The sequence below is a fragment of the Hyla sarda genome, unplaced genomic scaffold, assembly GCF_029499605.1.
Source record: "Hyla sarda isolate aHylSar1 unplaced genomic scaffold, aHylSar1.hap1 scaffold_1498, whole genome shotgun sequence".
Lineage (NCBI taxonomy): Eukaryota > Metazoa > Chordata > Amphibia > Anura > Hylidae > Hyla > Hyla sarda.
The window spans coordinates 71,693-86,247 of record NW_026608132.1 but is presented as its reverse complement, the minus strand read 5'-3'; the positions used below and the strand labels follow the sequence as shown (position 1 = coordinate 86,247).

At 43.4% G+C, this 14,555-nt stretch overlaps 8 pseudogenes; all 8 read left to right on the top strand.

Moving 5' to 3' along the window:
* The first annotated feature begins 729 nt into the window (after positions 1–729).
* LOC130308841 (U2 spliceosomal RNA) lies at positions 730–993 on the top strand (annotated as a pseudogene).
* A 1,477-nt stretch (positions 994–2,470) lies between these two features.
* LOC130308840 (U2 spliceosomal RNA) lies at positions 2,471–2,734 on the top strand (annotated as a pseudogene).
* A 1,464-nt stretch (positions 2,735–4,198) lies between these two features.
* On the top strand, positions 4,199–4,462 carry LOC130308838 (U2 spliceosomal RNA; annotated as a pseudogene).
* Positions 4,463–5,947: 1,485 nt separating this feature from the next.
* On the top strand, positions 5,948–6,211 carry LOC130308837 (U2 spliceosomal RNA; annotated as a pseudogene).
* A 1,482-nt stretch (positions 6,212–7,693) lies between these two features.
* LOC130308836 (U2 spliceosomal RNA) lies at positions 7,694–7,957 on the top strand (annotated as a pseudogene).
* Positions 7,958–9,442: 1,485 nt separating this feature from the next.
* Positions 9,443–9,707, top strand: LOC130308806 (U2 spliceosomal RNA; annotated as a pseudogene).
* Positions 9,708–11,176: 1,469 nt separating this feature from the next.
* LOC130308835 (U2 spliceosomal RNA) lies at positions 11,177–11,440 on the top strand (annotated as a pseudogene).
* Positions 11,441–12,934: 1,494 nt separating this feature from the next.
* LOC130308834 (U2 spliceosomal RNA) lies at positions 12,935–13,198 on the top strand (annotated as a pseudogene).
* The last annotated feature ends 1,357 nt before the right edge of the window (positions 13,199–14,555 follow it).

Below are 14,555 nucleotides of genomic sequence, written 5' to 3'. Positions count from 1 at the left end.
GAAGAAAAAAAAATGTATATGGAGTTGCTGACATGAGTGCAATCTACAAAGCCGTTGAGGCTGATCCTCATGGGAGGATTATTGCACCAGGACCCTTAGCACTTTTAAAATGCCATTCAATGCCACGGGCTAGATGTAAACTGCAGATGACCATGTTGTGGTAGTTACCATGGATACCCAAGTGATGTGTGAGCTAACACATAGGCCCAACAGATTCCAAGAAGGCCAGAATCACCAGCGGCACCACCATCGATTGTCAGGTCACCCGGATTCAGCAAATACCAGAGTCCAAAATGATGCAGGTTTATACTGTTAATTTTCAGTTTATCGTTACAGTTGGTGTTATTCCATGTCGGAAGGGACGCAGCTACAGCCAGTGGGGTAACTAGAGACAGGCAGGCAGCTATGTGCAACAAAGGTAGGCGTGTTGTTTTCATATGCAGATCTGAAATATTGTCTTATATGCAAGAGGAGGAGTGATGGGGGTTCAGGCAAAAGCCAGGCTATGGATTGCATTGCTAAATGCTCCATCAGAGTGCAATGGTCGCCTGTCCTTTTTTTAAGTGATGATGTGGGTTTAGCCTGTGCTGTATGTATGTATGGGTGGCTGACTGCCACCCACCCAGAAAGTGTATGGGAGGCTGGTTGGCTGCCAGCCTTCCTTCCATTCCTATGAGTAATGTGAGTGCTCATGAAGGGGACATGGTTGGGTCCACCCCTTTCCCGGTTATCCCCTCTAGGCCTTTTGGCTTAGATCAAGTGTAAAAAAAGAAAGGATCTTGCGACAGATCGCATCCTGAGGCACGTTTTTTTTTGTGTGAATACTTGCACTTGGGTGACTTGTGAGCACATACTGATACATACGTTCCCTATCTGGGGACCATAAATTAAATGGATTTTTGAGAAAGGGAGCTGATTTGGAAGCTTGCTTCTGTCGCCCTATGCATTGACCCGATGTGGCAGTATCTTCGGGTAGTGAACAGTGCACCACCCCATTCCAGTGTTAAACAAGAAAGATTCTCATTTAATCCTCCGTGGGTGAGAATTTGAGTTTGAGAATTGGAGACCAAAATGATGAGTTGCACTGACTGGTTTATGAACGTCTATTCATTTAGCGTTTTAATGACCATGTTTGCACACTGATTGGTGTAAAAAAATAAAATAAAACTAAATAATAATAATCTAGCACACCTGTGCAGGTTTGACATGACATGACAGGTAGCTGTCTTGTGGGTGGTGCTGAATCCTGTTAAATGACATGAGGGTCTCATGCCTATACACAAGGGTGTGTCATTGCTGTTGCTTGACCATGCATTGGTTTCTGTGGTCAGTGAATGATAAAAACAAAATTTACCATCCATTGATGGATGGGAAATCCGCCATGAGGCATTTGTTTTTAGAAACTGCTGCTCACAACCAATGTTGCAATGGAGTGTCTCCATCTGCTGGTGGTATTGGAAAGGCATTAGTGCTATGACAGGGTCTGAAGAAGAAGAAGAAGAAGAAGAAGAAGAAGAAGACGGAAAAAAATATATATAAAAAGAAAAAGAGAGAGAGAGAGAGACTGACTTAGTGAGCGAGTGAGTGAGAGAGTGAGAGTGAGTGAGAGTGAATGAGTGAGTGAGTGATTGAGTGAGTGAGTGAGTGAGTGAGAACAAATGAGTTAAAGCAAGTGAGTGAGAGAGATCGAATGAATGAAAGTCTGAATGACAGAAAGAAAAAAGGATGAAGAAAGAAGCATGAAGAAAAAAAAATGTATATGGAGTTGCTGACATGAGTGCAATCTACAAAGCCGTTGAGGCTGATCCTCATGGGAGGATTATTGCACCAGGACCCTTAGCACTTTTAAAATGCCATTCAATGCCACGGGCTAGATGTAAACTGCAGATGACCATGTTGTGGTAGTTACCATGGATACCCAAGTGATGTGTGAGCTAACACATAGGCCCAACAGATTCCAAGAAGGCCAGAATCACCAGCGGCACCACCATCGATTGTCAGGTCACCCGGATTCAGCAAATACCAGAGTCCAAAATGATGCAGGTTTATACTGTTAATTTTCAGTTTATCGTTACAGTTGGTGTTATTCCATGTCGGAAGGGACGCAGCTACAGCCAGTGGGGTAACTAGAGACAGGCAGGCAGCTATGTGCAACAAAGGTAGGCGTGTTGTTTTCATATGCAGATCTGAAATATTGTCTTATATGCAAGAGGAGGAGTGATGGGGGTTCAGGCAAAAGCCAGGCTATGGATTGCATTGCTAAATGCTCCATCAGAGTGCAATGGTCGCCTGTCCTTTTTTTAAGTGATGATGTGGGTTTAGCCTGTGCTGTATGTATGTATGGGTGGCTGACTGCCACCCACCCAGAAAGTGTATGGGAGGCTGGTTGGCTGCCAGCCTTCCTTCCATTCCTATGAGTAATGTGAGTGCTCATGAAGGGGACATGGTTGGGTCCACCCCTTTCCCGGTTATCCCCTCTAGGCCTTTTGGCTTAGATCAAGTGTAAAAAAAGAAAGGATCTTGCGACAGATCGCATCCTGAGGCACGTTTTTTTTTGTGTGAATACTTGCACTTGGGTGACTTGTGAGCACATACTGATACATACGTTCCCTATCTGGGGACCATAAATTAAATGGATTTTTGAGAAAGGGAGCTGATTTGGAAGCTTGCTTCTGTCGCCCTATGCATTGACCCGATGTGGCAGTATCTTCGGGTAGTGAACAGTGCACCACCCCATTCCAGTGTTAAACAAGAAAGATTCTCATTTAATCCTCCGTGGGTGAGAATTTGAGTTTGAGAATTGGAGACCAAAATGATGAGTTGCACTGACTGGTTTATGAACGTCTATTCATTTAGCGTTTTAATGACCATGTTTGCACACTGATTGGTGTAAAAAAATAAAATAAAACTAAATAATAATAATCTAGCACACCTGTGCAGGTTTGACATGACATGACAGGTAGCTGTCTTGTGGGTGGTGCTGAATCCTGTTAAATGACATGAGGGTCTCATGCCTATACACAAGGGTGTGTCATTGCTGTTGCTTGACCATGCATTGGTTTCTGTGGTCAGTGAATGATAAAAACAAAATTTACCATCCATTGATGGATGGGAAATCCGCCATGAGGCATTTGTTTTTAGAAACTGCTGCTCACAACCAATGTTGCAATGGAGTGTCTCCATCTGCTGGTGGTATTGGAAAGGCATTAGTGCTATGACAGGGTCTGAAGAAGAAGAAGAAGAAGAAGAAGACGGAAAAAAATATATATAAAAAGAAAAAGAGAGAGAGAGAGAGAGAGACTGACTTAGTGAGCGAGTGAGTGAGAGTGAGTGAGAGTGAATGAGTGAGTGAGTGATTGAGTGAGTGAGTGAGTGAGTGAGAACAAATGAGTTAAAGCAAGTGAGTGAGAGAGATCGAATGAATGAAAGTCTGAATGACAGAAAGAAAAAAGGATGAAGAAAGAAGCATGAAGAAAAAAAAATGTATATGGAGTTGCTGACATGAGTGCAATCTACAAAGCCGTTGAGGCTGATCCTCATGGGAGGATTATTGCACCAGGACCCTTAGCACTTTTAAAATGCCATTCAATGCCACGGGCTAGATGTAAACTGCAGATGACCATGTTGTGGTAGTTACCATGGATACCCAAGTGATGTGTGAGCTAACACATAGGCCCAACAGATTCCAAGAAGGCCAGAATCACCAGCGGCACCACCATCGATTGTCAGGTCACCCGGATTCAGCAAATACCAGAGTCCAAAATGATGCAGGTTTATACTGTTAATTTTCAGTTTATCGTTACAGTTGGTGTTATTCCATGTCGGAAGGGACGCAGCTACAGCCAGTGGGGTAACTAGAGACAGGCAGGCAGCTATGTGCAACAAAGGTAGGCGTGTTGTTTTCATATGCAGATCTGAAATATTGTCTTATATGCAAGAGGAGGAGTGATGGGGGTTCAGGCAAAAGCCAGGCTATGGATTGCATTGCTAAATGCTCCATCAGAGTGCAATGGTCGCCTGTCCTTTTTTTAAGTGATGATGTGGGTTTAGCCTGTGCTGTATGTATGTATGGGTGGCTGACTGCCACCCACCCAGAAAGTGTATGGGAGGCTGGTTGGCTGCCAGCCTTCCTTCCATTCCTATGAGTAATGTGAGTGCTCATGAAGGGGACATGGTTGGGTCCACCCCTTTCCCGGTTATCCCCTCTAGGCCTTTTGGCTTAGATCAAGTGTAAAAAAAGAAAGGATCTTGCGACAGATCGCATCCTGAGGCACGTTTTTTTTTGTGTGAATACTTGCACTTGGGTGACTTGTGAGCACATACTGATACATACGTTCCCTATCTGGGGACCATAAATTAAATGGATTTTTGAGAAAGGGAGCTGATTTGGAAGCTTGCTTCTGTCGCCCTATGCATTGACCCGATGTGGCAGTATCTTCGGGTAGTGAACAGTGCACCACCCCATTCCAGTGTTAAACAAGAAAGATTCTCATTTAATCCTCCGTGGGTGAGAATTTGAGTTTGAGAATTGGAGACCAAAATGATGAGTTGCACTGACTGGTTTATGAACGTCTATTCATTTAGCGTTTTAATGACCATGTTTGCACACTGATTGGTGTAAAAAAATAAAATAAAACTAAATAATAATAATCTAGCACACCTGTGCAGGTTTGACATGACATGACAGGTAGCTGTCTTGTGGGTGGTGCTGAATCCTGTTAAATGACATGAGGGTCTCATGCCTATACACAAGGGTGTGTCATTGCTGTTGCTTGACCATGCATTGGTTTCTGTGGTCAGTGAATGATAAAAACAAAATTTACCATCCATTGATGGATGGGAAATCCGCCATGAGGCATTTGTTTTTAGAAACTGCTGCTCACAACCAATGTTGCAATGGAGTGTCTCCATCTGCTGGTGGTATTGGAAAGGCATTAGTGCTATGACAGGGTCTGAAGAAGAAGAAGAAGAAGAAGAAGAAGAAGAAGAAGAAGACGGAAAAAAATATATATAAAAAGAAAAAGAGAGAGAGAGAGAGAGACTGACTTAGTGAGCGAGTGAGTGAGAGAGTGAGAGTGAGTGAGAGTGAATGAGTGAGTGATTGAGTGAGTGAGTGAGTGAGTGAGTGAGAACAAATGAGTTAAAGCAAGTGAGTGAGAGAGATCGAATGAATGAAAGTCTGAATGACAGAAAGAAAAAAGGATGAAGAAAGAAGCATGAAGAAAAAAAAATGTATATGGAGTTGCTGACATGAGTGCAATCTACAAAGCCGTTGAGGCTGATCCTCATGGGAGGATTATTGCACCAGGACCCTTAGCACTTTTAAAATGCCATTCAATGCCACGGGCTAGATGTAAACTGCAGATGACCATGTTGTGGTAGTTACCATGGATACCCAAGTGATGTGTGAGCTAACACATAGGCCCAACAGATTCCAAGAAGGCCAGAATCACCAGCGGCACCACCATCGATTGTCAGGTCACCCGGATTCAGCAAATACCAGAGTCCAAAATGATGCAGGTTTATACTGTTAATTTTCAGTTTATCGTTACAGTTGGTGTTATTCCATGTCGGAAGGGACGCAGCTACAGCCAGTGGGGTAACTAGAGACAGGCAGGCAGCTATGTGCAACAAAGGTAGGCGTGTTGTTTTCATATGCAGATCTGAAATATTGTCTTATATGCAAGAGGAGGAGTGATGGGGGTTCAGGCAAAAGCCAGGCTATGGATTGCATTGCTAAATGCTCCATCAGAGTGCAATGGTCGCCTGTCCTTTTTTTAAGTGATGATGTGGGTTTAGCCTGTGCTGTATGTATGTATGGGTGGCTGACTGCCACCCACCCAGAAAGTGTATGGGAGGCTGGTTGGCTGCCAGCCTTCCTTCCATTCCTATGAGTAATGTGAGTGCTCATGAAGGGGACATGGTTGGGTCCACCCCTTTCCCGGTTATCCCCTCTAGGCCTTTTGGCTTAGATCAAGTGTAAAAAAAGAAAGGATCTTGCGACAGATCGCATCCTGAGGCACGTTTTTTTTTGTGTGAATACTTGCACTTGGGTGACTTGTGAGCACATACTGATACATACGTTCCCTATCTGGGGACCATAAATTAAATGGATTTTTGAGAAAGGGAGCTGATTTGGAAGCTTGCTTCTGTCGCCCTATGCATTGACCCGATGTGGCAGTATCTTCGGGTAGTGAACAGTGCACCACCCCATTCCAGTGTTAAACAAGAAAGATTCTCATTTAATCCTCCGTGGGTGAGAATTTTAGTTTGAGAATTGGAGACCAAAATGATGAGTTGCACTGACTGGTTTATGAACGTCTATTCATTTAGCGTTTTAATGACCATGTTTGCACACTGATTGGTGTAAAAAAATAAAATAAAACTAAATAATAATAATCTAGCACACCTGTGCAGGTTTGACATGACATGACAGGTAGCTGTCTTGTGGGTGGTGCTGAATCCTGTTAAATGACATGAGGGTCTCATGCCTATACACAAGGGTGTGTCATTGCTGTTGCTTGACCATGCATTGGTTTCTGTGGTCAGTGAATGATAAAAACAAAATTTACCATCCATTGATGGATGGGAAATCCGCCATGAGGCATTTGTTTTTAGAAACTGCTGCTCACAACCAATGTTGCAATGGAGTGTCTCCATCTGCTGGTGGTATTGGAAAGGCATTAGTGCTATGACAGGGTCTGAAGAAGAAGAAGAAGAAGAAGAAGAAGAAGAAGAAGACGGAAAAAAATATATATAAAAAGAAAAAGAGAGAGAGAGAGAGAGACTGACTTAGTGAGCGAGTGAGTGAGAGAGTGAGAGTGAGTGAGAGTGAATGAGTGAGTGAGTGATTGAGTGAGTGAGTGAGTGAGTGAGAACAAATGAGTTAAAGCAAGTGAGTGAGAGAGATCGAATGAATGAAAGTCTGAATGACAGAAAGAAAAAAGGATGAAGAAAGAAGCATGAAGAAAAAAAAATGTATATGGAGTTGCTGACATGAGTGCAATCTACAAAGCCGTTGAGGCTGATCCTCATGGGAGGATTATTGCACCAGGACCCTTAGCACTTTTAAAATGCCATTCAATGCCACGGGCTAGATGTAAACTGCAGATGACCATGTTGTGGTAGTTACCATGGATACCCAAGTGATGTGTGAGCTAACACATAGGCCCAACAGATTCCAAGAAGGCCAGAATCACCAGCGGCACCACCATCGATTGTCAGGTCACCCGGATTCAGCAAATACCAGAGTCCAAAATGATGCAGGTTTATACTGTTAATTTTCAGTTTATCGTTACAGTTGGTGTTATTCCATGTCGGAAGGGACGCAGCTACAGCCAGTGGGGTAACTAGAGACAGGCAGGCAGCTATGTGCAACAAAGGTAGGCGTGTTGTTTTCATATGCAGATCTGAAATATTGTCTTATATGCAAGAGGAGGAGTGATGGGGGTTCAGGCAAAAGCCAGGCTATGGATTGCATTGCTAAATGCTCCATCAGAGTGCAATGGTCGCCTGTCCTTTTTTTAAGTGATGATGTGGGTTTAGCCTGTGCTGTATGTATGTATGGGTGGCTGACTGCCACCCACCCAGAAAGTGTATGGGAGGCTGGTTGGCTGCCAGCCTTCCTTCCATTCCTATGAGTAATGTGAGTGCTCATGAAGGGGACATGGTTGGGTCCACCCCTTTCCCGGTTATCCCCTCTAGGCCTTTTGGCTTAGATCAAGTGTAAAAAAAGAAAGGATCTTGCGACAGATCGCATCCTGAGGCACGTTTTTTTTTGTGTGAATACTTGCACTTGGGTGACTTGTGAGCACATACTGATACATACGTTCCCTATCTGGGGACCATAAATTAAATGGATTTTTGAGAAAGGGAGCTGATTTGGAAGCTTGCTTCTGTCGCCCTATGCATTGACCCGATGTGGCAGTATCTTCGGGTAGTGAACAGTGCACCACCCCATTCCAGTGTTAAACAAGAAAGATTCTCATTTAATCCTCCGTGGGTGAGAATTTGAGTTTGAGAATTGGAGACCAAAATGATGAGTTGCACTGACTGGTTTATGAACGTCTATTCATTTAGCGTTTTAATGACCATGTTTGCACACTGATTGGTGTAAAAAAATAAAATAAAACTAAATAATAATAATCTAGCACACCTGTGCAGGTTTGACATGACATGACAGGTAGCTGTCTTGTGGGTGGTGCTGAATCCTGTTAAATGACATGAGGGTCTCATGCCTATACACAAGGGTGTGTCATTGCTGTTGCTTGACCATGCATTGGTTTCTGTGGTCAGTGAATGATAAAAACAAAATTTACCATCCATTGATGGATGGGAAATCCGCCATGAGGCATTTGTTTTTAGAAACTGCTGCTCACAACCAATGTTGCAATGGAGTGTCTCCATCTGCTGGTGGTATTGGAAAGGCATTAGTGCTATGACAGGGTCTGAAGAAGAAGAAGAAGAAGAAGAAGAAGAAGAAGAAGAAGACGGAAAAAAATATATATAAAAAGAAAAAGAGAGAGAGAGAGAGAGACTGACTTAGTGAGCGAGTGAGTGAGAGAGTGAGAGTGAGTGAGAGTGAATGAGTGAGTGAGTGATTGAGTGAGTGAGTGAGTGAGTGAGAACAAATGAGTTAAAGCAAGTGAGTGAGAGAGATCGAATGAATGAAAGTCTGAATGACAGAAAGAAAAAAGGATGAAGAAAGAAGCATGAAGAAAAAAAAATGTATATGGAGTTGCTGACATGAGTGCAATCTACAAAGCCGTTGAGGCTGATCCTCATGGGAGGATTATTGCACCAGGACCCTTAGCACTTTTAAAATGCCATTCAATGCCACGGGCTAGATGTAAACTGCAGATGACCATGTTGTGGTAGTTACCATGGATACCCAAGTGATGTGTGAGCTAACACATAGGCCCAACAGATTCCAAGAAGGCCAGAATCACCAGCGGCACCACCATCGATTGTCAGGTCACCCGGATTCAGCAAATACCAGAGTCCAAAATGATGCAGGTTTATACTGTTAATTTTCAGTTTATCGTTACAGTTGGTGTTATTCCATGTCGGAAGGGACGCAGCTACAGCCAGTGGGGTAACTAGAGACAGGCAGGCAGCTATGTGCAACAAAGGTAGGCGTGTTGTTTTCATATGCAGATCTGAAATATTGTCTTATATGCAAGAGGAGGAGTGATGGGGGTTCAGGCAAAAGCCAGGCTATGGATTGCATTGCTAAATGCTCCATCAGAGTGCAATGGTCGCCTGTCCTTTTTTTAAGTGATGATGTGGGTTTAGCCTGTGCTGTATGTATGTATGGGTGGCTGACTGCCACCCACCCAGAAAGTGTATGGGAGGCTGGTTGGCTGCCAGCCTTCCTTCCATTCCTATGAGTAATGTGAGTGCTCATGAAGGGGACATGGTTGGGTCCACCCCTTTCCCGGTTATCCCCTCTAGGCCTTTTGGCTTAGATCAAGTGTAAAAAAAAGAAAGGATCTTGCGACAGATCGCATCCTGAGGCACGTTTTTTTTTGTGTGAATACTTGCACTTGGGTGACTTGTGAGCACATACTGATACATACGTTCCCTATCTGGGGACCATAAATTAAATGGATTTTTGAGAAAGAGAGCTGATTTGGAAGCTTGCTTCTGTCGCCCTATGCATTGACCCGATGTGGCAGTATCTTCGGGTAGTGAACAGTGCACCACCCCATTCCAGTGTTAAACAAGAAAGATTCTCATTTAATCCTCCGTGGGTGAGAATTTGAGTTTGAGAATTGGAGACCAAAATGATGAGTTGCACTGACTGGTTTATGAACGTCTATTCATTTAGCGTTTTAATGACCATGTTTGCACACTGATTGGTGTAAAAAAATAAAATAAAACTAAATAATAATAATCTAGCACACCTGTGCAGGTTTGACATGACATGACAGGTAGCTGTCTTGTGGGTGGTGCTGAATCCTGTTAAATGACATGAGGGTCTCATGCCTATACACAAGGGTGTGTCATTGCTGTTGCTTGACCATGCATTGGTTTCTGTGGTCAGTGAATGATAAAAACAAAATTTACCATCCATTGATGGATGGGAAATCCGCCATGAGGCATTTGTTTTTAGAAACTGCTGCTCACAACCAATGTTGCAATGGAGTGTCTCCATCTGCTGGTGGTATTGGAAAGGCATTAGTGCTATGACAGGGTCTGAAGAAGAAGAAGAAGAAGAAGAAGAAGACGGAAAAAAATATATATAAAAAGAAATAGAGAGAGAGAGAGAGAGACTGACTTAGTGAGCGAGTGAGTGAGAGAGTGAGAGTGAGTGAGAGTGAATGAGTGAGTGAGTGATTGAGTGAGTGAGTGAGTGAGAACAAATGAGTTAAAGCAAGTGAGTGAGAGAGATCGAATGAATGAAAGTCTGAATGACAGAAAGAAAAAAGGATGAAGAAAGAAGCATGAAGAAAAAAAAATGTATATGGAGTTGCTGACATGAGTGCAATCTACAAAGCCGTTGAGGCTGATCCTCATGGGAGGATTATTGCACCAGGACCCTTAGCACTTTTAAAATGCCATTCAATGCCACGGGCTAGATGTAAACTGCAGATGACCATGTTGTGGTAGTTACCATGGATACCCAAGTGATGTGTGAGCTAACACATAGGCCCAACAGATTCCAAGAAGGCCAGAATCACCAGCGGCACCACCATCGATTGTCAGGTCACCCGGATTCAGCAAATACCAGAGTCCAAAATGATGCAGGTTTATACTGTTAATTTTCAGTTTATCGTTACAGTTGGTGTTATTCCATGTCGGAAGGGACGCAGCTACAGCCAGTGGGGTAACTAGAGACAGGCAGGCAGCTATGTGCAACAAAGGTAGGCGTGTTGTTTTCATATGCAGATCTGAAATATTGTCTTATATGCAAGAGGAGGAGTGATGGGGGTTCAGGCAAAAGCCAGGCTATGGATTGCATTGCTAAATGCTCCATCAGAGTGCAATGGTCGCCTGTCCTTTTTTTAAGTGATGATGTGGGTTTAGCCTGTGCTGTATGTATGTATGGGTGGCTGACTGCCACCCACCCAGAAAGTGTATGGGAGGCTGGTTGGCTGCCAGCCTTCCTTCCATTCCTATGAGTAATGTGAGTGCTCATGAAGGGGACATGGTTGGGTCCACCCCTTTCCCGGTTATCCCCTCTAGGCCTTTTGGCTTAGATCAAGTGTAAAAAAAGAAAGGATCTTGCGACAGATCGCATCCTGAGGCACGTTTTTTTTTGTGTGAATACTTGCACTTGGGTGACTTGTGAGCACATACTGATACATACGTTCCCTATCTGGGGACCATAAATTAAATGGATTTTTGAGAAAGGGAGCTGATTTGGAAGCTTGCTTCTGTCGCCCTATGCATTGACCCGATGTGGCAGTATCTTCGGGTAGTGAACAGTGCACCACCCCATTCCAGTGTTAAACAAGAAAGATTCTCATTTAATCCTCCGTGGGTGAGAATTTGAGTTTGAGAATTGGAGACCAAAATGATGAGTTGCACTGACTGGTTTATGAACGTCTATTCATTTAGCGTTTTAATGACCATGTTTGCACACTGATTGGTGTAAAAAAATAAAATAAAACTAAATAATAATAATCTAGCACACCTGTGCAGGTTTGACATGACATGACAGGTAGCTGTCTTGTGGGTGGTGCTGAATCCTGTTAAATGACATGAGGGTCTCATGCCTATACACAAGGGTGTGTCATTGCTGTTGCTTGACCATGCATTGGTTTCTGTGGTCAGTGAATGATAAAAACAAAATTTACCATCCATTGATGGATGGGAAATCCGCCATGAGGCATTTGTTTTTAGAAACTGCTGCTCACAACCAATGTTGCAATGGAGTGTCTCCATCTGCTGGTGGTATTGGAAAGGCATTAGTGCTATGACAGGGTCTGAAGAAGAAGAAGAAGAAGAAGAAGAAGAAGAAGAAGACGGAAAAAAATATATATAAAAAGAAAAAGAGAGAGAGAGAGAGAGACTGACTTAGTGAGCGAGTGAGTGAGAGAGTGAGAGTGAGTGAGAGTGAATGAGTGAATGAGTGAGTGAGTGATTGAGTGAGTGAGTGAGTGAGTGAGTGAGAACAAATGAGTTAAAGCAAGTGAGTGAGAGAGATCGAATGAATGAAAGTCTGAATGACAGAAAGAAAAAAGGATGAAGAAAGAAGCATGAAGAAAAAAAAATGTATATGGAGTTGCTGACATGAGTGCAATCTACAAAGCCGTTGAGGCTGATCCTCATGGGAGGATTATTGCACCAGGACCCTTAGCACTTTTAAAATGCCATTCAATGCCACGGGCTAGATGTAAACTGCAGATGACCATGTTGTGGTAGTTACCATGGATACCCAAGTGATGTGTGAGCTAACACATAGGCCCAACAGATTCCAAGAAGGCCAGAATCACCAGCGGCACCACCATCGATTGTCAGGTCACCCGGATTCAGCAAATACCAGAGTCCAAAATGATGCAGGTTTATACTGTTAATTTTCAGTTTATCGTTACAGTTGGTGTTATTCCATGTCGGAAGGGACGCAGCTACAGCCAGTGGGGTAACTAGAGACAGGCAGGCAGCTATGTGCAACAAAGGTAGGCGTGTTGTTTTCATATGCAGATCTGAAATATTGTCTTATATGCAAGAGGAGGAGTGATGGGGGTTCAGGCAAAAGCCAGGCTATGGATTGCATTGCTAAATGCTCCATCAGAGTGCAATGGTCGCCTGTCCTTTTTTTAAGTGATGATGTGGGTTTAGCCTGTGCTGTATGTATGTATGGGTGGCTGACTGCCACCCACCCAGAAAGTGTATGGGAGGCTGGTTGGCTGCCAGCCTTCCTTCCATTCCTATGAGTAATGTGAGTGCTCATGAAGGGGACATGGTTGGGTCCACCCCTTTCCCGGTTATCCCCTCTAGGCCTTTTGGCTTAGATCAAGTGTAAAAAAAGAAAGGATCTTGCGACAGATCGCATCCTGAGGCACGTTTTTTTTTGTGTGAATACTTGCACTTGGGTGACTTGTGAGCACATACTGATACATACGTTCCCTATCTGGGGACCATAAATTAAATGGATTTTTGAGAAAGGGAGCTGATTTGGAAGCTTGCTTCTGTCGCCCTATGCATTGACCCGATGTGGCAGTATCTTCGGGTAGTGAACAGTGCACCACCCCATTCCAGTGTTAAACAAGAAAGATTCTCATTTAATCCTCCGTGGGTGAGAATTTGAGTTTGAGAATTGGAGACCAAAATGATGAGTTGCACTGACTGGTTTATGAACGTCTATTCATTTAGCGTTTTAATGACCATGTTTGCACACTGATTGGTGTAAAAAAATAAAATAAAACTAAATAATAATAATCTAGCACACCTGTGCAGGTTTGACATGACATGACAGGTAGCTGTCTTGTGGGTGGTGCTGAATCCTGTTAAATGACATGAGGGTCTCATGCCTATACACAAGGGTGTGTCATTGCTGTTGCTTGACCATGCATTGGTTTCTGTGGTCAGTGAATGATAAAAACAAAATTTACCATCCATTGATGGATGGGAAATCCGCCATGAGGCATTTGTTTTTAGAAACTGCTGCTCACAACCAATGTTGCAATGGAGTGTCTCCATCTGCTGGTGGTATTGGAAAGGCATTAGTGCTATGACAGGGTCTGAAGAAGAAGAAGAAGAAGAAGAAGAAGAAGAAGACGGAAAAAAATATATATAAAAAGAAAAAGAGAGAGAGAGAGAGAGACTGACTTAGTGAGCGAGTGAGTGAGAGAGTGAGAGTGAGTGAGAGTGAATGAGTGAGTGAGTGATTGAGTGAGTGAGTGAGTGAGTGAGTGAGAACAAATGAGTTAAAGCAAGTGAGTGAGAGAGATCGAATGAATGAAAGTCTGAATGACAGAAAGAAAAAAGGATGAAGAAAGAAGCATGAAGAAAAAAAAATGTATATGGAGTTGCTGACATGAGTGCAATCTACAAAGCCGTTGAGGCTGATCCTCATGGGAGGATTATTGCACCAGGACCCTTAGCACTTTTAAAATGCCATTCAATGCCACGGGCTAGATGTAAACTGCAGATGACCATGTTGTGGTAGTTACCATGGATACCCAAGTGATGTGTGAGCTAACACATAGGCCCAACAGATTCCAAGAAGGCCAGAATCACCAGCGGCACCACCATCGATTGTCAGGTCACCCGGATTCAGCAAATACCAGAGTCCAAAATGATGCAGGTTTATACTGTTAATTTTCAGTTTATCGTTACAGTTGGTGTTATTCCATGTCGGAAGGGACGCAGCTACAGCCAGTGGGGTAACTAGAGACAGGCAGGCAGCTATGTGCAACAAAGGTAGGCGTGTTGTTTTCATATGCAGATCTGAAATATTGTCTTATATGCAAGAGGAGGAGTGATGGGGGTTCAGGCAAAAGCCAGGCTATGGATTGCATTGCTAAATGCTCCATCAGAGTGCAATGGTCGCCTGTCCTTTTTTTAAGTGATGATGTGGGTTTAGCCTGTGCTGTATGTATGTATGG